Here is a 24,260-nt window from a genome sequence, read left to right on the forward strand (position 1 = left end):
TTGTGAAGGTGATATAAGCTGCACCTACACCCCATCCAGGAGCAGCTCCATCAGAGTGCTCTGTGAACTGTTTCCCGGGGTTCGAACTCCTCGCCTGATTATTAAATAACCTCCTTCTCTGATATCACCTGGGCTCTTGATCCCAGTCGAAAGGCCTCTGGAGATTTCCACGAGGTGAGGAATGGAGGCCTCCTGTTAACAAGCACATCAAACCTGCAGATGGCAGCAGCTCTGGTCAACCTCTAGGCTGCAGCCCCTGAGGGACCCTGAGCCAGACTGCCAGCTAAGCTGCTCCTGCACTCCTGATCCAGGGAAGCTGAGCTGGTAAATGTTTGTTGTTTTAAACCGCTAAGTTTGGGATATTTTGTTTTGTAGCAATATCTCGCAATTATTTTGTTAAATGTATCACTAAGTATTTGATTTTTCTGTTTTGGCTTAAACAACAGAAATTTATTTTCTCATAGTTCTGGAGGGTAAGTCCAAGATCCAGGTACCATTAGGGTTGGTTTCTGGTGAGGACACTCTTCCTGGCTTGTAGATGGCCACTTTCTTGCTGTGTCCTCACGTGGCCCTCCTTCTGAGTGTGGAGAGAGAGCAGGCTCTCTGCGTCTCTTCCTCTCATAAGGACACTAGTCCTATGGATTAAGGCCCCCCCGCCCCATATGACTTCACTTAACCTTTAGTACTTCCCCTATAGGCCCTACTCCAAATATAGTCACTCGGAGGGGTTGGGGCTTCAACACATAAATTTGAGGGAGGGGCTCACAATTCAGTCCATAACAGGTGGTACTCTGGGGACTCTTACTACTTTGTTGAAATGCCCCAAACTACTTCTGGAGTGACAGTCTGTCATCGTCCACAGGTGATCTCGAGGCTCAGGCAACAGCCCTGGTCAGGCTCTTATTTTTTCCCAATTGGTTATCAAGCTTAGTACATGTTTCTCTGGCTTATAATATTTAACAGTCCTCCACTAACCCTCTAATACCAAATACTTGCACCGTGGACTCTCTTCAAAGAGCTGCTGTCTGGTCAGCTTGAACTATCAAAAGGCTTGCTGAGAGGAGTACATTCATAACACATGAGTTGATCCATTTAGTCCTATAAATTCCCTAAATTCTATCCTTAGATTAAAATGGCTCATCGGAAAGCTTCATACTTGGACTATATTCAGAGTCTTTCAAAATCTGTAGGCCTGAGTTGCATTTTAATGTTATGTTCTTGAAGGAACTTATAAAAAATGGCCACGTAAACTTCATTACTTTGACTGTTTTCAGAAGGTTGTTGAGGACATTGTTGGAGGACATGTTGTATAATGTCTTCTTTGTTTTAAGTGAAAGGACTTCTTTTAGAATTTAGGACTAGTTTAAAGTGTGCTTCCTCAGAGGAACTGGAATCGACCTTTTTTTTGCTGAGGAAGATTTGCCCTGATCTGATGTCTGTTGCCAATCTTCCTCTTTTTTTTTGTTTGAGGAAGATTCACCCTGAGCTAACAACTGTGCCATTCTTCCTCTATTTTGTATGTGGGTCGCTGCCACAGAATGGCTGACGTGTGGTGTGGGTCTGTGCCCAGGATCCGAACCTGTGAACCCAGACTGCCAAAGCGGAGCATGCCAAACTTAACCACCATGCCATGCGGCCGGCCCCACCTTTTTGATAATGGGAATTATTTAATTGGATATGTTTCCCTTTTTGCATTGGCTACTAGGAACCTCAGAGTTAGACTGGGGACTCATTTCATATCAGCTATGTTTGCCCATATGACCCGCATACCTGTGTTTTACATTTATATGGTGGTGTTTTGTCCCCCATCTCTTTAACTAGCTCCACTTTCTCATTTGTATTATCTATATTTTTGTACAAAACATCTTGGATCTTTTTGGAAAGAGTTGGGATAGAATTAAAATGAAGGGGCTGGCCCGGTGGTGCAAGTGGTTAAGTGCGTGCACTCTGCTGGGGCGGCCCGGGGTTCGCCGGTTCGGATCCTGTGCGCGCACCGACGCACTGCTTGGCAAGCCATGCTGTGGCGGCGTCCCATATAAAGTGGAGGAAGATGGGCACGGATGTTAGCCCAGGGCCAGCCTTGCTCAGCAAAAAAAGAGGAGGATTGGCAGATGTTAGCTCAGGGCTGATCTCCTCACAAAAAAAAAAAAAAAAAAATCTTATAGGGCCGGCCCTGTGGCTTAGCAGTTAAGTGCGCGTGCTCCGCTACTGGCGGCCCGGGTTCGGATCCTGGGCGCGCACTGACGCACCACTTCTCTGGCCATGCTGAGGCCGTGTCCCACATACACCAACTAGAAGGAAGTGCAACTATGACATAGAACTATCTACTGGGGCTTTTGGGGGGAAAAAACAGGAGGAGGATTGGCAATAGATGTTAGCTCAGAGCTGGTCTTCCTCAGCAAAAAGAGGAGGATTAGCATGGATGTTAGCTCAGGGCTGATCTTCCTCACACACAAAAAAAAAGAATTAAAATGAAACTTGAAAGTAAATATTGTTATTTAGTATTAGTATTTACCATTAAATCCTGGTTGAAAAGCTGTCATTCTTCGCCTGGGTGCTAACCCTCTAGGTGATGTTTTTTGGATGTGATTTTAAAAGATATTTTTAAAATTTCAGTTCTCAATGGTTTATTGCTAGTATATAGAAATATAATTCAGTTTATTATTATTATTTTTTAAATTTTATTTATTTATTTATTTTTTCCCCCAAAGCCCCAATAGATATCTGTATGTCATAGCTGCACATCCTTCTAGTTGCTGTATGTGGGATGCGGCCTCAGCATGGCCGGAGAAGCAGTGCGTCGGTGCGCGCCTGGGATCCGAACCCGGGCTGCCAGCAGCAGAGCATGCGCACTTAACCGCTAAGCCACGGGGCCGGCCCTATAATTCAGTTTAGAATGTTGATGTTGTATCCTGTGACTGCTAAACTCAGTTCGAGTAGCTTAGAAGTGTATAATTTTGATGTTGTGAAACTGGTGTGGTAGTCCTCAATTCCTGGCTGTGAGCGCGCTCCTCCTTCTTTCCTGCAGTGTGCTTTTAATAAACCAAGTTCTTTCTAATTCTAAGCCCACGGTCTTTCCCCTCCAAAGCTAGGAAGCTTTAGGACCACCAGCAGCAGGAGGGCATGGACTTGCACTTTCATGGCTCAACATTAACACAATTCGACTACCATCCAAGTTTGCTTCACTTCATTCCACTGGCTACTAACTCACTTCCTTTAATTTCTCCTTCCACTCCTTCACTTGAACAGGCTCAGATCTCTGGACTTCTCCATATCGTGACTTCTTTGCCATTTTCCTATCATGTTTTCCCATGTCTCCCAGATCAAGTTTCCAGGTGTGAAGTCTGGTTTGGCCCATCCCAGCTTTACCCTCCATGTCACTGGTTGTCAGGCAGCCCTCTGGTCAGTTCCCCCTGTTTCCAGTGGGTTCTGTCCACAGGTGACAAGGTTCCACAGTCCAAATGTACCCATTTGGGCTGTGGGAGTTGGGGGCAGAGCCATCTTCCTTGGAAGGAGTGTGATGCAGTGGGCCCTGTGATGCCAGGGACGCCTCTCATGCAGACCTCGGACCCTAGGCCCCACCTCCTCCCAAGGCTTGAATCACTCTGTGACCTCAACACTGCTCCTCTAGTCCACGAGAGAAACCCAACCCACTCACAGAACTGCACATTTTCATGCTTAGCATGGATTATCTTCCTCCTCCCTCCAAAGCCCTCCCACCTTTTTCTTTGCTCATTCACAGTCAGAATTGAAAGGACCCAGAAAAATCATGCACTCTGGCCACGCCATCCAGGCATCTGACAGGTGAGAACGCTGTGGTCTGGAGAGCTTAAGTGACTTGCTCAAGTTCATATAGAGGCAAAATTTAAACAGAGACCTCCTGATTTCCCCAAGTTAGTGTTTTTTCCCCACTAACTAGTATTTGGCCCCAGCAGGCATGTCCACCTCCCATGCCCATTGGGGTCTGATGGGGCAGAGAAACTGGTGCGACAGTCCAATGGAGGCAGGCAGGGCCAAGGAGCAGGTGGCAGCTCTGACCCAGCCTAGGCCGCGGGCAGCAAGGGTCCCCCCCAACCCAAGATCAGGCCTTGGGGCTTAGTGGGTGAGTGCGGGGGGGTCTAGGTCCAGGTTTGGCTAGGAGATGAGAGGTATAGAGGCAGGGAACTGGCTGAGTTGGAGCCTGAAGTAATAGACCTATATTAGTTTCCTGTGGCTACTATAACAAATGATCACAAACTGGGTGGCTTAGAACAACAGAAGTGTATTCTCTCCCAGTTCTGGAGGCCAGAAGTCTAGAAGCAAGGTGTCAGCAGCGCTCCACTCCCTCCTGAGACTCTGAGGAAGAATCTGTTCCTGCCTTTTCCAGCCTCTCTGGTGGCTGCAGGTGTCTGTGCCTTGTGGCCACATCACTCCAATCTCTGCCTCCATCTTCACATCTCCTTCTCCTCCGTGTAAGTATGTCTCCTCCTCTCTCTCTGTCCCAAGGACACTTGTGATGGCACTTAGGGTCCACCTGGACAATTCAGGATAAGCTCCTCTTCTCAAGATCCTTAACTTAATCACATTGTTTGCCACAAGCGGTAACACTCAGAGGTTCCAGGGACTGGATGTGGATATCTTTTGGGGTACCACGTTTGGCCTACCGTAGACCACACCACCCCACACCACTACCTTCCTTCCAATGGCCTCTGAACTGGGGGGAAGGAGCAGCAAGCCAGAGTTCTTTCCTTATTCCTCCTAGGAATAGAGGGGAGACTTGAGGTAGTTGAGAAAGAGAACAGTTATGGCCCTCCACTTATTTAGACACTGGACGTATTAGCCCCGGCTGCCATAACAAAATACCAGAGACTGGGTGGCTTAAACAGCAGAAGTGTATTCTCTCACAGTCCTGGAGGCTGGACCTCTGAGATGAGGGTGCTAGGGTAGGCGGTTCTGGTGATTGTAGACAGCTGCCTTCTCGCCACGTCCCCACATAGCCTTTCTTCTGTGCACATGCCATGGGGGCGAGGGGGGTGTGCACCAGCTCTCCGGTGCCTTTTCTTATAAGGACACTAATCCTATCAGATCAGGACCCCACCCTTACGACCTCATTTAACCTTAATTACTTCCTTAGAGGCCCCATCTCCAAATACAGCCCACTAGGGGTTAGGACTTCAACACAGGAATTTCAGGGGGTTACAAACATTCAGTCCATCAAAGACATTTTTGCTTATGTTCCTACTGAATCATCTTGACACTGCGGTCAAGATGCTAAGACTCTGCTAAGAGACTGTCATAACAACAAAGCCCTCATCTGTGCACAGCCCTCCCTGGTTAACAAAACACTTCCGCTCATCACTTACCAGTCGAGGGACATTTACTTCCAGTGCATGTGCCTGCCCATGTGCTGGGCAATGCTGGGCAATGGAGGGCAAAGAGAGCTGAGGGAGACCCAATTCCTGCCCTCGGAGAACTGCGGCTGCAGGGATCAAGGCAGATATAAGGAGGGGGTGGGTAAGAGCGAGGACAGGATGGACAAAGGACCCTGGGCGCTGAGGGGGAGGGACTCGAGGGAGGAGCGTGCTGCATGTGACCCCACGTCCTATAGAGCCAAGAAGGGATTTTTGTCTCCATTTTACAGATAAGGAAACTAAAGCTCAGACAGAGAAGTGACTGCCTCAGGCCACACAGCCGGGAGGTGGACAGGCCCGCCTTCATTCCAGGGCCTTGTCTTCCGGCACAGTTTGCCCTGCACTGTGGGGACACTGGGATGGAGGACCCAAGAGGGAATCTGAGTCAGACACTGAAGACGCCTGTGAAGAGTCCTCAGTGTGGTGGGGAGGGGGACACATGGATGTCCCACTCCGGATTTCAGCGAGCACAGCTCGGCCACCTTGTGAATGTCAGGCTCTGGACTGTGGGCTGAATCAAAGGGTTTCCAGGACCCTGGGGTGCTGCAGCCTGCTGGGGTGATGACACATACTAGGGTCAGAACAGTGACAACCCACAAGAAGTCCCAGCCTGGGCATGCCGAGGGTTTTCAACCCAAATGAATTCGTGGCCTTGGATATTCATTTACCCCTCCACTCATTTGCTCTTTTATTCAGTCACCACATAGCAGTGAGAGCCGCCTGGGTGCCCAGCCCTGTGTCTGTCTGAGGAGACTTCCCTCGCCTCTGAACAGCAGTCCCCAGCCCTCAGCACCTGGACTGTGGCCCTGTGTGTTGCAGCAATGTGACTGTCGCTCAGGGGCCTGGACACCCCCAGGGGCCTGGTCTTACTCCTCTCTAGCTGACCTAGAGTGGAGGACACCGGGCTAGCCAGCGCCTCCCAGCTTCTTTCTGCTGCGCCCTGGACTCCCCTTCCAGGACTGTGGGCCCCAGGCCAAGTTGTAAGGTGGGGCGGGTGTGAGCACATGGGCCCCCCTCCCTAGGTCAACTAATCAGTTCCAAAGCAGAAGCACAGAACTGGAGGGTTCCAGACCACAGGGATGAGCCCTTGATCCCCACCGCGCTGATGAGAAAACTGAGGCAGCCCCTACCCGCCCCCCCAGTGGTGGGGGCCCAGCCTCTTACTCCCAGTTCTCCGGTGGCCTGCAAGCCTATCCGGGGTGGTCCTCTGACCTGCCTTTAGCTACTTTGAGGGGGGATGGGAGATCCCTCTGCAATGCGCTGGGCGGTGGGCGTGGTGTGGGAAGGCAGCTGCTCCGGTCAGAGGACATTCCCTCCCAAAGTGCTTTTGATCTCCAGGAGTCTGGCCCAGTTCTCCTCCCCCATCTGCCCCTGAGTCGCCAGGCACAGAGGACAAAGTAGTGGTGGGGAGGGGCTGGGGAAGTAAGGGGACAATGAATTGGAGGGATAATCCCAAAGAATCGTTCTAGGGTTCAGTCTCCAGCCTCCTTGACAGTCAGGTTCTCTTGAGTAGCTCGTCGGGAGCACGGACCGCCGCGTGCATGTGTCAGATCTGGTGTGGACACGGGTCTGTGGGACTACACACCCGTGCACGCGTGGCTACCCGTGTTTGCGGGATTGTGAGCACCCACGAGGGCATCCCGTGGGCACGGACACATGCAATGGTGGTGCCTCAGAGGGTTTGAGAAGGCTTTGCTCTCGCCCTAACCTCCATCGGTGCCACCCTTCTCCCTTCCTTTGATGAGGACAGGACAATCATGCGTACAGAAGCGCTTGGAGACCAGTCCCTCGAGGTTGACTCCTCCCAGATAAGGCATTCCGGAGCACAGACTTGTGTACCTGAATGTTCTTGTGCGGTCGGGGCACGGGCGCGTACAAGGCGAGCCCTACCCTCGCCTCTCCTGCAAAACCCAGGGCTGTGCATTTCACATCTCCTCTCGCCCCCGACCCGGCCGTGCGGCTCCTTCTTCCTGTGGGACCCAGGGCCGGCCCTTTTCTTGTCTGGGCCCCAGACAACCCGTCTGCAAAACAGGGACCCCTCCCCCTTCCGCCGGCCTAGGGGGGCGCCAGGGAGGCCGCGGGAGGGAAAGTTCGGGGCGGAGGAGGCAGCCTGGCCCAGGCACAATGTGTCTTTCGGCCCCCCACCCCCCCGTCCCCCGTCGGTCTGCGGGGCCCCAGAGCCAGCGGGCGCGGCAGGTAGTGGGCAGGCGCCGCCGCCCCCCACCCCGCCCCGCCCCGCCCCGCCGACACTGGCCCTTTGTCACCTGCCCGGGCGCGCGGGGCCGACGAGCGCTACGTGCAGCAGGCCCGCGGGGGCGGGGCGGGGCGGGGGGCGCGGGGTCCCTCCCTCCCTCCCTCCTCCCTCTTCCCCCCTTCTCCCCCGCCCCCTCCTCCGCTCCCCGGGCCTGGGGCCTCCGCAGGCGTCTTTGTGCAAGCCGGCTCTGGCGCCCTCGCCGCTTCCTCCTGCCCCTGCCCCCGCGCGCCACCTTCGTGGACTGCGCGCCGACCCTCACAGAAGCCATTCCAGTCGGGGATCAGGCGACCTCTCTGCACGCGGTGCCCCCCTTCCCCGCACCCTATCGCCTAATAAACTCGCCCCCCAAGGCCCAGCTCAAAGGCTGCTTCTGGGAGCCTCCCCTGACGCGCAGTTTTAGTCGCTCTCCTCGGGGCAGCTTCTGGGCGCTGATTACCGTCGAGGCTTGTCTCCCCTCAGGATCCAAGGCGGGGCCGGCACACTGCGCAGGCCCGACCGCCGTACGAACATCTTCAGTGGGGGGTGAATGAGTGAAGTGCGAGACAGGCGGGAATGAAAACCGAGGTTTCCCGAGTCCAGCGTGGGCCCTGGCCACTGCGCAAGCGGAAGTCGGAGCTTCCCTGTCAGCCCCGGCCACTCACCCTAGGGACTCCTTGGGTGCCCTGAGACCCTACCTTTACATAACCTATGCAACCAGAACCTCTGCCCTCCCAGCCTTTGCTCGAGCTGTTCCTTCTGCCTGATACACTCTCCCTCCAGCCACAAGTGCAAACTCGACACTTCCAGGGCCCACCTCTCCTGGAGACCAGGCCTGAACCTTGGGGCTTTGTGGTGATCTGGGCACCTGACTTTTGTGCCAGGGGTTTAACATATAATGTTGCGTTTCTCCCTCATTGCGACCCTGCAATGCGACCCTGCAAGATGGTGAGGTGACAGCCTGCAAGTGGCTGACCTAGCGTTTGAGGTCGGTTCTAGGAAGACATCAAACATCAGAAGACATCAGAAACATGCTCTTTCTCCCACCCCACACTGTTGCCTTTCTCTCCCAGGCCTTCTCCTGGGGACAACTGTTCCTCTGAACCGCTCCCCATCTCCTTGTGCCTTCCCCCTTTCAGGCCAGAGGAGGGCAGGGCTGGGATTCCTGCTCTAGGGCTAGGTTAGTCTGAGTCCCCAGTGGTTTTGGGCTTCCTTGAGGAATTTCAGGGGTGAATGTGCAGGGCGTGGTAAGAGGTGAGGTGGGAGTGGCAGGAATGTGGGGTTCTGGGAGGGAAAGCTAGTAAAAAAGCTAGTAAAAGGTGCAGAGGGCCGTGAGAGATGACTTTCCCAGGGCTCTGGAAAGCAAGGGCTAGTTTGAATGACAAAGGTTCCCTGGGGAGCAGAGGAAAGCTCCAAGGATGAGAATGTGGGAGGAGGAGGGTCCGAAGGGCGGGGAGGAAGCTCCCAAGGGCTCCCATCTGCAGCGGCCCTTTCAAGTCCTGCTAAACCCATAACAATGAGAGGAACTGACCTGTGGACACCGGGGGCAAAGGATGATTAACGTAACTCACTGAGGAAATACAAAAACCCTATGAAAATGTTAGAAATCCCAAAGTACAAATGAAAAGGAGATTCCGGCTTTTCTTATCTATAGAATTGGTCAAGATAAGAATAATAAAAATACCAGATGTTGGTCAAGTCTGGGAGAAACCAGCGCCTTTTTCACTGTATTTATTTTACGGTAAATTGTACAGTGTTTCTGCGGGACCACTTGACAGTATGTACAAAAGCTTCTAAAAGCATTCTACTTTGATTTAGCAATTTTACTTCCAGAACATATCCTAAAACCAAAGATGATATACCCCAGCCTTATTTATAACTGGGAACTATTGGAAATTCCCTAAATGTTCAGTGACAGGGAATTGGGTAAATAGATTATGCCACATTCACAGATGGAAGGCTGTGCAGAAATTAAATATCATGCTCTTGAAGAATATTAAAGATATGAGGGAGCACTCTGGATATGCTGGTAAGTGAAAAGAGGAAGTTATAAAACAGCATGACTCCAATTTTATGCAATGTCTATTTAAAAATACACAATATCTACCATTTACGGTGCTGGACTGGGTGCTCTGCCCTGTGCTGGGTAAGAGCTTCACCCAGTCTCTCAGGCAAGCATCACAGCAGCCTCGCAAGGGAGAGTCTAGACACTGCATGGAAAAAATGCAAGGAAATTCACCAAAAACAGTGAAATGAAACGAGAGGGCATGGGGTGTGCCCCACCCCCCCTTCCCCAGAAAAGAATCCACTTCCAAAGAGGGCATGTGTTTTTAATTTTCTTCTTTATACTTTATGATCTTTCCAAATTTTCTTCAAAAAATATACATATAATAATAAAAACATTAGAAATTTTAATATCACAAAAATCATTTGTTAAAAAATGTCTTCAAGATCTCTTCTTTTGGGGATGGGTGGTAGTTTTCTATTTGTATTCATTTTCTGGGGCTGCTGTAACAAACTGCCCCAAGCTGCGTGGCTTAAAAAAACCCTCAAAAATAGCTAGAAGTCTGAAATCAAGGTTTGGCAGGGTTTGTTCCTTCTGAGGGTTGTGGGGGAAGGATCTGTTCCAAGCCTGTCTCTTAGCTCTGGTGCTCGTTGTCTAGCTTTTCCCTGTGTGTCTTCACGTCATCTCTCTGTGAGTATCTGTCTCCATGTCCAAATTTCCCCTTTTTATAAGGACACTTGTCATAGTGCACTAGGACCCACCCTAATGACCTCATTTTTACTTGATTATCTCTGTAAAGAACCTATCTCCCAATAAGGTCACATTCTAAGGTACAAGGGGTTAGGACTTCAACATATGAATTTGGGGGCAACACAATTCAACCGTAACATTGTTGAACCGGTGTGCTCCCTCTGAGATGAGTGTGGCAGGAGGTGGGGATGGGGAAGCTCTGCATAGGGGTGAGAGTCTATGTTCCTGGACATTCTGGGTGACCCTGGGCTCGCTCCACTGTGTGACCTTGGAATGGCCGTGTAGACTCTTCAGGCTTCACTTTCCTCCTTTGTAGACTCTGACTGGTATTACTTATCTTCCTGGGTTATTGTGAATGAGCTGTTAGGTGAAAAGTGGCTTCTGTGGGGCCTAGCACATACTCTTTCTCAGAAAGTGCCCTCTTTCTGCCTTCTCAACTAGGGTAGCTGGGAGACCAGTGGCCCAGAGACATCACCTAGGACTTGGTTCAAGTTCTAGTCCTGTCCCTCACTAGCTGCATAATCCCTGTGTGCCTCAGTTTCCTGGTTTGTGAGATGGGAAAATACCTATTGCTGTTGAACTGTTGTGCTTGACTACCCCTGGGGCTTGGGGCCCTCACAGCAGGAGATGCATCAAGACTAGTAGAGATAAGATTGGAAAGCCAATGCAGGCAAGGAAGGAGGCAACTGAAGATGTCAACTTGTTGGGTCCGAGTTAGGTGTCGCCTCCTTTAGGAAGTTTTCCTTGAACCCCAAAGCCTGGATTAGACCCCACCTCCACTCCATCCTGGGTTCCCACAGTCCCTCTGCTACCCTCTGTCATGGCATTTTAACTGCCTCTCTAGGGCTGGAGAAGGCTCCTTGAAGGAGGAGACTCTCACCTCTGTATGCCTGTTAAAGTAGCAAATATGAATGAAAACAGCAAAACCCAGTACTTGCAGCGTTGCAGGGACCCATGCACACACATAGTTGTGATGTGAATCAACACAATCTTTCTAGACAACTCCTTGGAAATGCCTAATAAAAGTGACACATTTAAATGTAACCTTTGGCCAAGTAAAACCAGTTTGGGGAATATATTTCAGGTAAATAATGGAAAGGGAAAAAAATCTTATTCGTATAAAGATGTTTTGAGCCAACTATGTGTCATGGAGAAGAGTGGAAATAACGGAGCAATGAGTAAGTAAACTGCAAACTATGGTGGATTGGTCCACACTGTGACAATCCAGCACAGCCCAGGAAATATTAACCGAGTGCAGAGCATGTTAGCTACTGAACTCTACCTTGGGAACCCGGGGATCTCTGCCCCATCTGGTGGGTGGACAGGCAGGTAAACAGTCACTGGATAGTGTGAGAAGTATGCCAAGAGGAGGGGAAGGTGCATGTGGAGGGGTGAGCTGAGCTGGCTCGCCAGCCTGAGCTGGCTTTAGGCAGACGGTGGTGGAAGGAGAAGGACTTTCCAGGTAGTAGGGACAACCCAGACAGGTGAGAAGTATTTGGGAAATGGCAAATTGTAGGCGTGACTGGAGGGTGGGATATATGCAGGGTTGTTGAGGCTGGAGAATCTGGCAGTGGCCAGAACATAAAGGGCTTTGAAGGCTAGTTTCTGCTTTACTCAACAGAGGTGGAAAGCCAGCAGAGATCTTTAAACAGGTGACAAGAGCATCGTCTTTGTGATTTAGGAAGATCATGGTGTAGCTGTTTGGAGGATGGACTGGATAGGCCAAGAGGCAGGGAGACCTGGTGGGAGCCTGTTGCAGGGCTCAGGTAAGACAGGGCAACAAGGAGCCGGCCTGGTGGTGTAGTGGTTAAGTTCGTGTGCTCCGCTTCAGTGGCCCTGGGTTCGTGGGTTCGGATCCTGGGTGCAGACCTACGTACTGCTTATTGAGCCATGCCAGGGCGGCGTCCCATATAAAGTAGAGGAAGATGGGCAGATGTTAGCCCAGGACCAATCTTCCTCAGCAAAAAGAGGAGGATTGGCCTTGGATGTTAGCTCAGGGCAAATCTTCCTCACACACACACAAAAAAACAACAAAAAAAGAAAAGAAAAAGAGAAAAGACAGGACAACAAGGCCTGCAGAGAGAGAGAACAGGCAGGGTCATGAGGTATTTAGGAGGCAGAAGGGACAGCCCTTGGTGATTGACAGGATGTTAGGGAGAGGCAGAAGCAGGTTAGTGGCTGGTGGTGCCAACCACCAAGTAGGAAACACAGGAGGAGGAGCCATTTTCGGGGAGAATAACGTGAATCTGGTTTTGGATCTGTAGAGGGTTGGAGGAAGAAGAGGTGCCCTGGAAAGGGTCTCAAGAAAGATCTGAGCGCTAGAAAACCAGGGAAGATCCATCTCATACAAGCCCAGGAAGGAGAGTGCAAAAGAGGGAATGTGAGCAAGATCATCAAAGAGTGCCGGCTTCTGGGCCTGGAATGGGGGAGGCCCTCAATGCTAGAGGCTCCCCCAGGCCTCCCTGAACTCCCTGCCTCCTCAGCTGGTGGCTCTGTGTGACCTTGGGTAGTCCCACGGCCTTTCTGGGTCTTGGATTCTTTCTCCACCCAAGGGCCATCATAATGCTGCCCGCCCTCCAGCAGTATTCCAAGCTTCAGATGAGAAACTGGAGAAAGTGCTTTATAAGATGCCCAGTGGTTGACCGCGGACTCAGCCCTTTCAAGTCTCAGGCTCTTCCGGAGGCCAGTTGGTTATGTTTTCTCTTGTCTTTGGTGGTTCCTTGGCTCACCCTTTTCTCCTCCAATGATATCTCTGTTCCAACTTGTTCTCTGGCGCACTGTTAGCCTGTGGCTAGCCTGTCCTGGGATTTACTGAGTCATCCATTCAACCCTGATTTATTGAAGGTGGCTCTGCTCTGGGGCCCACTCCTTGCTTCACTGCTCCTCCCTTCTCTTTCCAGTATCTTCAAGGTCTTCTACCTTCTCTACCATCTTTTTTGCCCAAGAGACTCAAGTGTCTATCATATTTAAAAACAGGAACAAAAATTCCTCTTCTGCTTAGTCCCGTTCCAGCTCCCTCTCCACCTGCATTCCTTCTTAACCAAGTCTCTCAAATAATTGTCTACATTTCTTATCTCCCATTTGTCTCTTAATTCTTTGCAATCTGGCTTCCACTCCCACCTCTCCACTGAAGCTCTTTGCAATGATCATTGTAGTCGGTTGAATGCCAGCCCCAAAATGAGCTGTCCAAGCCCTAACCCCTGGAATCTGTGAATGTGAACTTATTTGGAAAAAGGGTCTTTGCAGATGTAGCTAAGGATCTCCAGATGAGATCGTCCTGGATTTAGGCTGGGCCCTGAATATAATGACAGGTGTTTTAATAAGAGAAAGTCAGAGGGAGATTTGAGACAGAGACACAGAGAGGAAGGCCATGTGAATACAGAGGCAGAGATTGGAGTTATACAGTTACAAACCAAGAAACCAAGGGTTGCCGGCAGCCACCAGAAGCCGGGAGAGAGGCATGAATCGATTCTCCTTCAGAGTCTCAGAAGGAGCCAACCTTGCTGACACTTTAATTTCAGATTTCTGGCGTCCAGAACTGTGAGACAATATGTTTCTGTTGTTTTAAGCCACCCAGTTTGTGGTAATTTATTATGGCATTCCAAGAAACTAATTCAGTAATAATAATAGCAGCCAACATTTATGGAGTGTCTACTCTGTGCCTGGCACAGTTCTAAGTGCCTTACATGCATTTTTTCATTTAATCCTCCCCACCAACCTGGTGAAGTAGACATACAGTAATAAAAGCTATGTCAACATAACCAGTTATTGAGAGTTTGCCATGTCTTTGGCATTTAAAAATTGAACCTTCCACCTGACTGGTATGTTTTATTATTTTTCTCTTTTCTAGATGAGGAGCCTGCAGACCAAAAACTTACGTAATTTTCCTAAGGTTACACAATGAGTATGTAGTGGAGCCAGGATTCCAAGCCTGGTGATTCCTGTGGGTGCCCTTAACCACGTTGCGCTTCTTTTCAGGCCACTGGGGGAGAGGGAGCTGAGGAGGCTGATGGGTGAATTGACCCAGAGCGGAGTTTTATACAGTTGGAGGGATGGAATGGGCCAAGGGACAGGTGAGTTTGGGGGAAAGACCTATGAGGCTGGTAGGGTAGATCTGGCCTAGAGGGGCTGAGAGACAGAGAGGAGATTGGAGACCTTGATAACTTCATAGAGCAGATACCGCTGGAGCAAGAGAGTGAAAGAGAGGTGTCTGCCATCACCCAGGGGACTGGAGTTTAAGATCCTAGAGCTGGAGCAGTTCTGGGTGATGATAAGTTCTATTTGTGGCCATGGGAGTAAGGAGTTGAACAAAAGTGGGGCGGCGGGGGCAGTTGGCAGGTGGAGTGATTGTTAGTAGATTCCACTAGGTCAAGAAACTTGGAGGACAAAGATTATATCAAGGGAAGTGATGGACTGCCCTGGGAGTTCAAAGGGTTGAGTGATCACTCTTTGTGCTTATCATGAAATGAATGGAATCTGAGCTGGCTCTTGAAGAAGAGATAGGAGATGACAGATGCGAAAGCCAGAAGGGCTTCTAGGTAGCAGGCATAGAAAGAACAAGGACGCAGAAGGGCGAGTGCACGGGCATCTGGTTTCTAGTTTAGTTGGCTGTAGTTAAGGGTGCATGAAAGGGTATGATGGGACTTGAGCTTTGAAAGTGTCCTAATCTGGGTAACCTGCAAAGTGGATGCTGAATCAAGGATTTCGGTGCAAATCCTTTATTAGAGAAGATGTCCCCGGGAAGGATAGTGAAGGAATGGGAAAGAGAGCCGGAGAAGGAAGGAAAGCCAATAAAAGGTGAGCAAGTGACTCCTTGGGTAACTGGGGCTCAGTCCCTTGGGGACCCTCAGAGACTCTGCAGAATACACTTCAGAATTTTCCCCCAGAAGTACAAGGAAGCTGGAGTATTTGTCCACCAAATCTGATCATCCTGCCATCCTGCCCGGGTGGGTGAGCTGGCTCCTGCTGCCACAGATAGCCCTTGGGCAGAGGGGTGTGGGTGCTTGAGGTAGGACACCACAGTGTGTACAAGAACCCTCCACCAAATCTGTGGATGACTTTCAGGATGCGCTAAGAGGATATGGGTGGGGTACCAATAGTGCCTATTATAGAAAGGAAAGCTGAGAAGAGTTCGTGGGAGCCCCGCAGTCCCTACTGGAGACTTACTGTCCATTTGCTAGGCAATGGGAAGCCATGGAAATGTTCTGAACGTAGAAGCCTGCTCCTGAAAGTGCCTGCCAGCCCCAGAATGTGCTACAGGGGAGAGGCGGTGAGATGGGATGTTGGGGGTCTGTGGGGCGGCTGTGCAGCAGGTCAGAGGGGATGGGAAGATGGATGGGAGGAGATGGCCAGCTGAAAGAGTGTCGCAGAGTTTGAATGAACAGTATTTGGCAACTGACTGGACAGATGAGAAGACCGAGGTCCAGATGCGAAGTGGCTTACAAAGTCACAGCTGGTCCCTGCCATGTGACCTCAAATTGCATCCTCTGACCTTTCCTGTCCTGGATACGTGTGTCAGCAGGGATCTCAGAGAGGAGGAGGAGAGCTGAGGGACTCTGCAAGGACAGTGACTGGGAGAAGGAGGGGGTGGGTGGAAGCTCTGACCATGGTCCCTGACTGGCATGGCCTTTCCCGTCCTGTGCTATGACAGCCCTTGGTTAGTCCTGCTCTGCTGACCCTGATGATTTTTTTTTCCTTGTTATTACAGGAATTGGGTCTCTTTGATTCATATCCCTCCATAGACTGGGAACTTCTTGAGGACAGAGATTATATCTGATTTACGTCTACATCTGTAGTATGTAGCACATAATATGCACTCAATAAATACTTGATGATGAAGATAATGATGATAGCGTCCATTTATTGGATGTTTATTCTGTCAGACATCATGGTGAACCCTTTTCATGTATTACCTCATCTTAATCATAGGTGTATTAAAACTTTTGTGGAGCCAGCCCTGATGGCCTAGTGGTTCCACTTGGGTGGCCTGGGTTCGGTTCCCAGGTGCGGAACCACACCACTTGTCTGTCAGTAGCCATGCTGTGGTGTGGCTCACACAGAAGGACTAGAAGGACTTGCAACTAGAGTATACAACTGTGTACTAGGGCTTTGAGGAGGGGGAAAAAAAAAGAGAGGAAGATTGGCAACAGATGTTAGCTCAGGGCAAATATTTTTTTTTGGTGAAGAAGATTGGCCCTGAGCTAACATCTGTTGCCAATCTTCCTCTTTTTGCTTGAGACAGATTCTCCCTGAGCTAAAATCTGTGCCAATCTTCCTCTATTTTGTATATGGGTCGCTGCCACAGCATAGCTGACGAGCGATGTAGGTCTGTGCCCAGCATCCGAACCTGCGAACCCAAGCCACCGAAGAGGAGCACGCTGAATTTAACCACTAGGCCATGGGGCTGGCCCAAGCTCAGGGCGAATCATTCCCAGCAAAAAACACACAAACCTTTTCTAGTTGCAGGTGACAAAATAAAACTCAAACTGACTTAAAAAAAAAAGTACGTATAGTCCCTAATTGAAAGCTCTATGGGGCATTCCAACTTCAGGCTCAGGTGGATCCAGGCACTCAAACACTGTTACCGGGAGCCTTGCTCGCCAACTTTTGGCTCAGTTTTCTTCTGTATTGGCTTTATATTTATTTATTTATTTTTTGTGAGGAAGATCAGCCCTGTGCTAACATCTGCCAATCCTCCTCTTTTTGCTGAGGAAGACTGGCCCTGGGCTAACATCTGTGCCCATCTTCCTCCACTTTGTATGGGACGCCGCCACAGCATGGCTTGCCAAGCGATGCGTCAGTGCCCGCCCGGGATCCGAACCGGCAAACCCCGGGCCGCCGCAGCGGAGCGCGCACTTAACGGCTTGCACCACCAGGCCGGCCCCTTGGCTTTATTTTTAGAAAGGCTTTCCTTGTGCTTAGCAACCTCAGCAGAAAAAGAGCATCGCTTCCCTAACACGTCCAGCAAGTGATCCAAGACAGACTTTCGGTGGCTCAGTTTGAGTATGCGTCCATCTCTGGACCAATGATGTGATCAGGGCAATTGAACCTGCTAACTGGCCACATTTAGGTTATGTACTCAGCCCTGAAGTCAAGGGAAGGGGTCAGCCCACCCAAACCCAAAGGAAAGTCAGATGCTATCTTTGTGCAGACACCGGGCAGAAAGAAACAACAGATGTCTTCCGTACTAGGTGCCCCCACTTTCCTGAAAAGAAACAAGCTCAGCAAACAGAAGCGTCTTGCCAAAGGTTGTGCAGCTAGTATCTGGTTTGGCAGAATTTGAACCAAGGTATTTTTCTCTAGGGGCTGTGCTCCTCCAGGGCAGCAGACAGTGTCTTTCTTATTCTTGGGTCTCCCCATGCACCCCCCGAGATCTTAGCCTATAATGGGTCCTCTATTCCAGTGCCACTCAAAGTGTGCTTCATGGACCATGTGGTCTGCAAACTCTTTGTTACAGTCCACAGTGACTTAAGCACCAAAATTTTGAGTAAGCATTTAGAAACATTCTGCAGCAATTGGACATTGCTTTGACATCCAAGTGCGGTGATATAAAAAGATGAGTCTGAGACTGGATGTAAATAATTTGCGAAACACTGCTCTATTTGGTTATCTCTTGAATAAAGGCATGAGCAAACGATACCATGCTGGCACTAGTGGGTCCTCCAGGGAGGCCCAGGCGGGCAGTGTCCATCCACGACTCAGATGGTGGTTCTGTCACTGGGCCAGCAGAGGGAAGCCTTCTGAGGAACCCCGCCCTGAGCACAAGCCGCTGCAGCGGGCATGCCTCTCCGTCTACCAGAAGGGCAGGCAGGCAGGCTCAGGCCCAAGCAGCTCCAGTGCCCAAGGGCTCTTACTTCTAGTCCAGCTGCAAACTGGCTGATGCTGCCCAGAGCCTGTGGGCAGCTAGCAATGTCAGCCAGGCCCCACCCGCCTGGTGCTTCCACACTGTGCCCTGGAGGGAGGGTGATGGCTGACACAGGCTGTCCTTGAGAAGCCGCCCTAAGACCAGACAGTTTGTTTTTAAGTGGAGGTGGAAGGCCAGCTCCAGGATCGTGCCGCCACCTCCTGTCGTGACGCTGGGCCTCCTTGAATTGGCACCAGGGATGTGGCCTGCCTCCTACCCTTGCTTCCCCCTTGGTTGGAAACTCTCTGATGCCAGGGTCTTGGGTCAACAGAGCAGTCCCAGGCGCCGGTATTTCTCAAAGCCGGGATGACTCAGGTTGGCAAGTGTGAGCCAGGAAAGAGGCCAGGACGCCAGTTCAGTCCTTTAATGGAGGGTTAAAGGTCGCTCCATCCTGGCTCTGCTTTCACTTACCTGTTCTGTCGTGCCTGGCACAGTGAAACAAGCCCGGAGACCCTGCGTTAGAAGCCCCGTTCTGCTATTTTGCTGAGTAATTGTGGGCGGTTCACATAACCTTTCTGAATCTCAATTACTGCATTTGGAAAAAGGTAGAACACCCACCTCATGGGCTGATTCTGAGGATGGACTGAGATAACGCTGCTGGGCACCTCTTACGCAGAGGGCCTCAGATACAGGAGTGCACGTGAGAATGCTTCCTCCCTCTTCTGGGCAGCTGGGGAAATTGATAAGAACTTTGGCTTAGAGTCAGACAGACACAGTTCTTGCTCAGGCTCAGTCACCTCCAGCTGTGTGACCATGGGTAAGTTTCTTAGCTTCTCTGAGCCTCGATGACCTCATCTATAAAGAGCAAAATTCCCACTGCAAGGTTGTTGTGAGGATTAAAGGAAACCAAATATACAGAAGAGCATGGTGCACAGTAGATGCTCACTATATGCTCACTAATTTAACACCTATTTATTACTAATGCTGGGGACGAGGTCAGGCATTGAGGATACCAGAGTGAGCAAAGTTAGACCCACTCCCTTGCCTAGGAATTTTGTAAGAGAAATGATATTGTAAGGGAAACAGATAAACATACAGGTAATCAGGTCACAACCGTGGCACATACTACAAAGTGAGGTACAGAGTGATAAGTGAAGATGTGACAAGATAATTCTACCAACTTAGGAAAGTCAAGGAGGGCTTCCCTGAGGAAGAAATAGTTGAGCCAAGGTCTGAAGCATGAGTGGGAAGAACAGTCCAGACAAGAAACAACACGTGCAAAGCCCTGTGATGGGGGGATCTCCGTAAGTTAAAGGGACCACAGAGAGGCCAGTGCTGTGAGAGCCCAGGGACCGAGGGGGCGGGGTGAGGTGAGGCTGGAGAGGAGAAGAGGCCAGGCCTTGCAGGCCTGTGGGTCGTGTTAGGGATTTCAGTCTTTGTCTATATATAAATGGGGGTCAGGATCACATGATCATTCTTGCTTTCAAAAAAGACCCCTCTGGCTGAGGCGCAGAGGTGAAGCGTGTGCACTGACACGGACACAGCTGGCTGCTGGGAGACCCTTGCTGCACTGCAGGTGAGGGATGAAGGAGTTTTGGGCTAACGTGGTCATGATAGAGATGGAGAGGATGTGAAATGGATTGTACTTGGTGCAGCATTGCCTAAGTGGGTGAAGAATAATTCCTAGGCTCCTGGCTTGCACTGGCCCTTGAATAGTGGTGCTACTGGAAGAGGAGCAGGTTTGAGAGGATAAGCCCAGGAGTCTGGTTTTGGATGGGTTGAATTTGAGGTATTTCTGAGATGTCTAAGAAGCAATTACCATTTTTCATCAGATTTGGTGAGATGCGGTTCACTAGTATCTTTACCAAGAGCGTTTTCAGTGAGTGATGGAGCAGGAAGCTTGTAAAGGGGCACAAAGAGACTTGTGACGGAGGGGGTGACGGAGACGCTCATTATCTTCATTTCGGTGATGGTTTCATGAGTGTATACATGTGGCGAAACTTACCAAATTGTACACTTCCAATATGTGCAGGTTGTTGTAGGTCAGTTATACCTCACTGAGGCTGTGGATGGGAGGTGGGGATGTGGAGACAGAGTGCAGGCAGCTCCTGCGAGGAGGTGGGCAGTGGAGGTAAGAAAGACAGAGAGTGGTTGTTAGAGGGGGTGTGAGGTTGAGGGAGTTGGCCTTTGTGTTTGTTTAATGAGGTGATCTGACCATGTTAAAGGCTAACAAGAAGGATGTGTTGGAGATAGAAAATCCAAGGGAAAGAAAGAGTAATAAGAAATAAAAGGTTCCTGAGAAAGGGAGAAGGGAGGGAGCCAAAAGTCAGATAGAGAATTGGCCTTTGATGAGAACGTCAGCTTCCACGTTGAAGCAGAAAGGAAAGAGAAAAGGATGGGTGCTGGGGAGTGTGTGTGTGTGTGTGAGAGAGAGAGAAGATAAGGGATGGCGTTTTCTTTCTCTGTCAAGGAGAAAGTGGAGTCATTGCTGAGAATGAGGGCTGAGGAAGCAGGTGTGAGGAGCATGGTGAAGTGGCCACTGGAGAGCCACTGGTTGATTACTAGGCAGTGTCCAAGGCTCATTTGAGGTGAGGGTCCCAGAGTTACAGGGAAGCCCTCTGTCCTGTGGTGTGCAGTTCTGAGCAGTGTTTGGCTGCTGGGCACAGGAAGCCACAGCAAGCAGATTGGGAGAGGTTTGCTCAACCAGTGAGATCTAAAGACAGAGGGGCAAGGGAATTCATGGCATTGGCAAGACTGACCGAAATGTTGGCACTCGACTCTGAGCTATAACCAAGCAGAACATGATTCACACATGTTAGAAAGGCCCTCATCAAAAAGACAAGAGAAAACGTGTTGACGAGGATGTGGAGAAAAGGGGACCCACGTGCACTGTTGGTGGAAATGTAAATTGGTGCAGCCACTGTGGAAAACAGTATGGAGGTTCTTCAAATATTAAAAATAGAACTGCCATATAATCCAGCAATTTGACTTCTGGGAGTATATCCAAACGAAATGAACAGGATCTCTAAGAGATATCTGGACTCCCATGTTCACTGCGGCATTATCCACAATAGCCAAGATATAGAAACAACCTAAGTGCCCGTCAAAGAATGAATAGATAAAGAAGATGTGGTATACATACAATGGAATAATATTCAGCTGTGAAAAAGAAGGAAATCCTGCCATTTGTGACAACATAGATGGACTTTGAGGGCATTATGCTAGGTGAAATAAGTCAGAGAGAGACAAATACTGCACGGTATCACTTTTATGTGGAGTCTAAAGACAAAACAAAACAAAACAGTCAAACTCATAGAAACAGCAGAAAAGTGGTTGCCAGGGGCTGGGGGTGGGGAGAGAAAGGACATGAGGAAGAAGGGGGTGATGGGCTGGAAGAAAATAGAGGGCAGTGGCTGGAGATGCCAGCGTGATGAAGAACAGTTGGAGGGACCTGTGCAGTGCACGTGGTAGAGGGTGGACATTGTGGTCAGACGGTGGGATTTTTAGAGCTAGAGCCATTATGGTTGTCAGCAGGGTCCAGGGTGGGGCTGTGGCAAATGACTGAGTGGATGAATGAGTGAATATATTTATGTGGTCATCTGAGCCATTTTCTGTCTCCAATTAGCCCAACAGCCTGTCTTGTTTGTCATCTTTTGGTTCACAACAATCTTGTTCCAAACCCCTCGACTTCTTCAGTCTTCATGTTTCAGCTCAAAATGTCCCTTCCACCAAGAAGCCTTCCCTAACTCCTACTCCAGGAAGGGTCCTTGTGAGAATTAAACACCCTCTGTGGTAGAGAGACCCCTACACCGTAATCTCCTGGTCTATGTTCCTGTATATTCCCCACCCTGGTTGAAACTCCATGGCAGGCACTTGTTATAATTGTTATTAGTAATCATAAATGGCTGCTGACATAAATTGAGTGCTTATCATGTGTTAGCTCTGCGTTGAGCTTTAACACACATTTCTCCACTTCATCACCATTTCACAATAATTTTATGAGTGGTACTATCACACTCTCTTTTTCAGATGAGGAAGACTACAAGAGGGCAAATGACTTTCTCAGGGTTGTCTAACCAAGTAGTGTTTTTGCTCACCTTTGCATCTCTACTCTCAGAGCAGAGAGGAGTGATGGGTGAACCACCCAGGACTTCTGTCTGGTTCTCAACTCCTCACCCTGCTCAAGTTCAGCTGCCTGAGTCATACCTGACCCTCAGCACAGGGTCCACATGGTCTTCAACCTCCACAGAAGCACAGAATCGGGTGTAGTGGGGTTCTCCATGGGGAGCTAGTCCAGCTGCCCTGTTCATGCTGAGACCCCTCTTATGGACTGAATGTTTGTGCCCTCCCCCCACCAAATTCATATGTTGAAGTCTTAACACACAGTGATGGTATTTGGAGATGGGGCCTTTGGGCAGTAATTAGGGTTAGATGAGGTCACAAGAGTGGGACTTCCAGGATGAGATTAGTGCACTTATAAGAAGAGACACCAGAGATGGCTCTCTTTCTCTCTCCCTGCACGTGCACTGAGGAGAGGCCATGTGAGAACAGCGAGAAGGCGAGCACCTGCAAGTCAGGAAGAGAGTGCTCTCCAGAAACCACACTGGCCGGTGCCTTGATCCTGGAGTTCCCAGCCTCCAGAAGCGTGAGAAATAAACGTCTGTTGTTTAAGCCACTCAGACTGTGGTATTTTGTGATGGCAGCCTGAACTGACAAGTACAGCTCCCCTTCCATATCCTCTCAAAGTGCTCATACCTCTTTTCCCCTCCGGATAGAGAGCTTACTACTTCCGCGAGGCAGCCGTCCATCTTGGAAGCGCTCTGCCTGTCAGCAAATTCTTCCATCTTTTGGGAGGTAATCTGCCCACCGAGGCTTCCACACTACCATCCCAGCTCTGTCTTCTGGACCTGCAGAGAACAAGGTGTTCTCCCTTCACCGGTGCCCCTTTAGATATTTGCAGGCTGAGACCATGACCTTCCCACCCATTTTAGTTCCACAGGCCGGAGGCCGTCTGTCCTGTTATTTCTGCAGCCCCAGCATCTTGCACAACACCTGCCCCAGAGGAGAAGCCTCAGATATATTTGTTAGTTGAGTGAACAAAACTACTTTCCTCCAGGTTAAGCATTTCCAGGTCCTTTGTGCCTCCAAGAACTTGTTTTCCAGCCTTTTCTCTGTTCTCTTTCCCTCCCATGTTTCTGTGCTCATTTTTCAGAAACTGAATTTTTGTTCCTGTAAAAGAAGGAAGTGTTGATTCTTACAGCTTGATCAACTTGCAAACATTCCTCCTACATCTTCCCTTTTCCTGTGCTCCTCTCCCTTCTTCATCTTTCCACATTACATAGACTCCCCGCCAGGGGACAATGAAGGCTGTAAAAAGCAAGAAAAGGGAAAAGAAAACCTGACGCTTGTTAATGCTTTCTAATCTACCCCAAGTGCTCCAGGTTGTTCAGAGGAGTCTAACTGAGGACAGGAGGAGAGGCAGGGTGGTGCAGGTGTTAAGGACCAGAGCTCCGGGACCCAGTAGGACAGATTGCAAATCTCAGTTCCATTCTCTCCAGAGCTGTGCGACCTGGGTCAGGCGGCAACTTCTCTGAGCCCAGGACTCCGCATTGCTAAATAACACCTACCTCCTGCCTCCGCCTCAGGTGAAGAGTAAATGAGACCATCAGCACCTGAGGCAATGCCCTTAGCAGAGCGCCTGGCACATCGTGCTCCAGAACAGCGACGATGGTGAAGGAGACAGGGGGAGGCAGTGGGTCCTGCTGTAGAAGGGTGAAGGCGTCTCAGGCAGAAGGAGCTGGGTTCAAATCCCAGCTTGCCCCTCGACCAGCGGGGTCACCCTGGACAAGAAACTTGACTTTGAGCCTCAGTGTCCTCATCCGCAAAAATGGAGATAACAATACACTCCTCGCATGGTGGTTGGGAGGAGTCACTGAGAGGGTGGCATGAAAGTCCCCAGCATGGCGACAGACCCCCAGCAGATGTCTGTTCTCCATCTTTTCACTCATGGTGTGAGCTCCTGTGAGTTGTTCAGAAGGGAAG

Source organism: Diceros bicornis, chromosome 13, assembly GCF_020826845.1.
Source record: "Diceros bicornis minor isolate mBicDic1 chromosome 13, mDicBic1.mat.cur, whole genome shotgun sequence".
Lineage (NCBI taxonomy): Eukaryota > Metazoa > Chordata > Mammalia > Perissodactyla > Rhinocerotidae > Diceros > Diceros bicornis.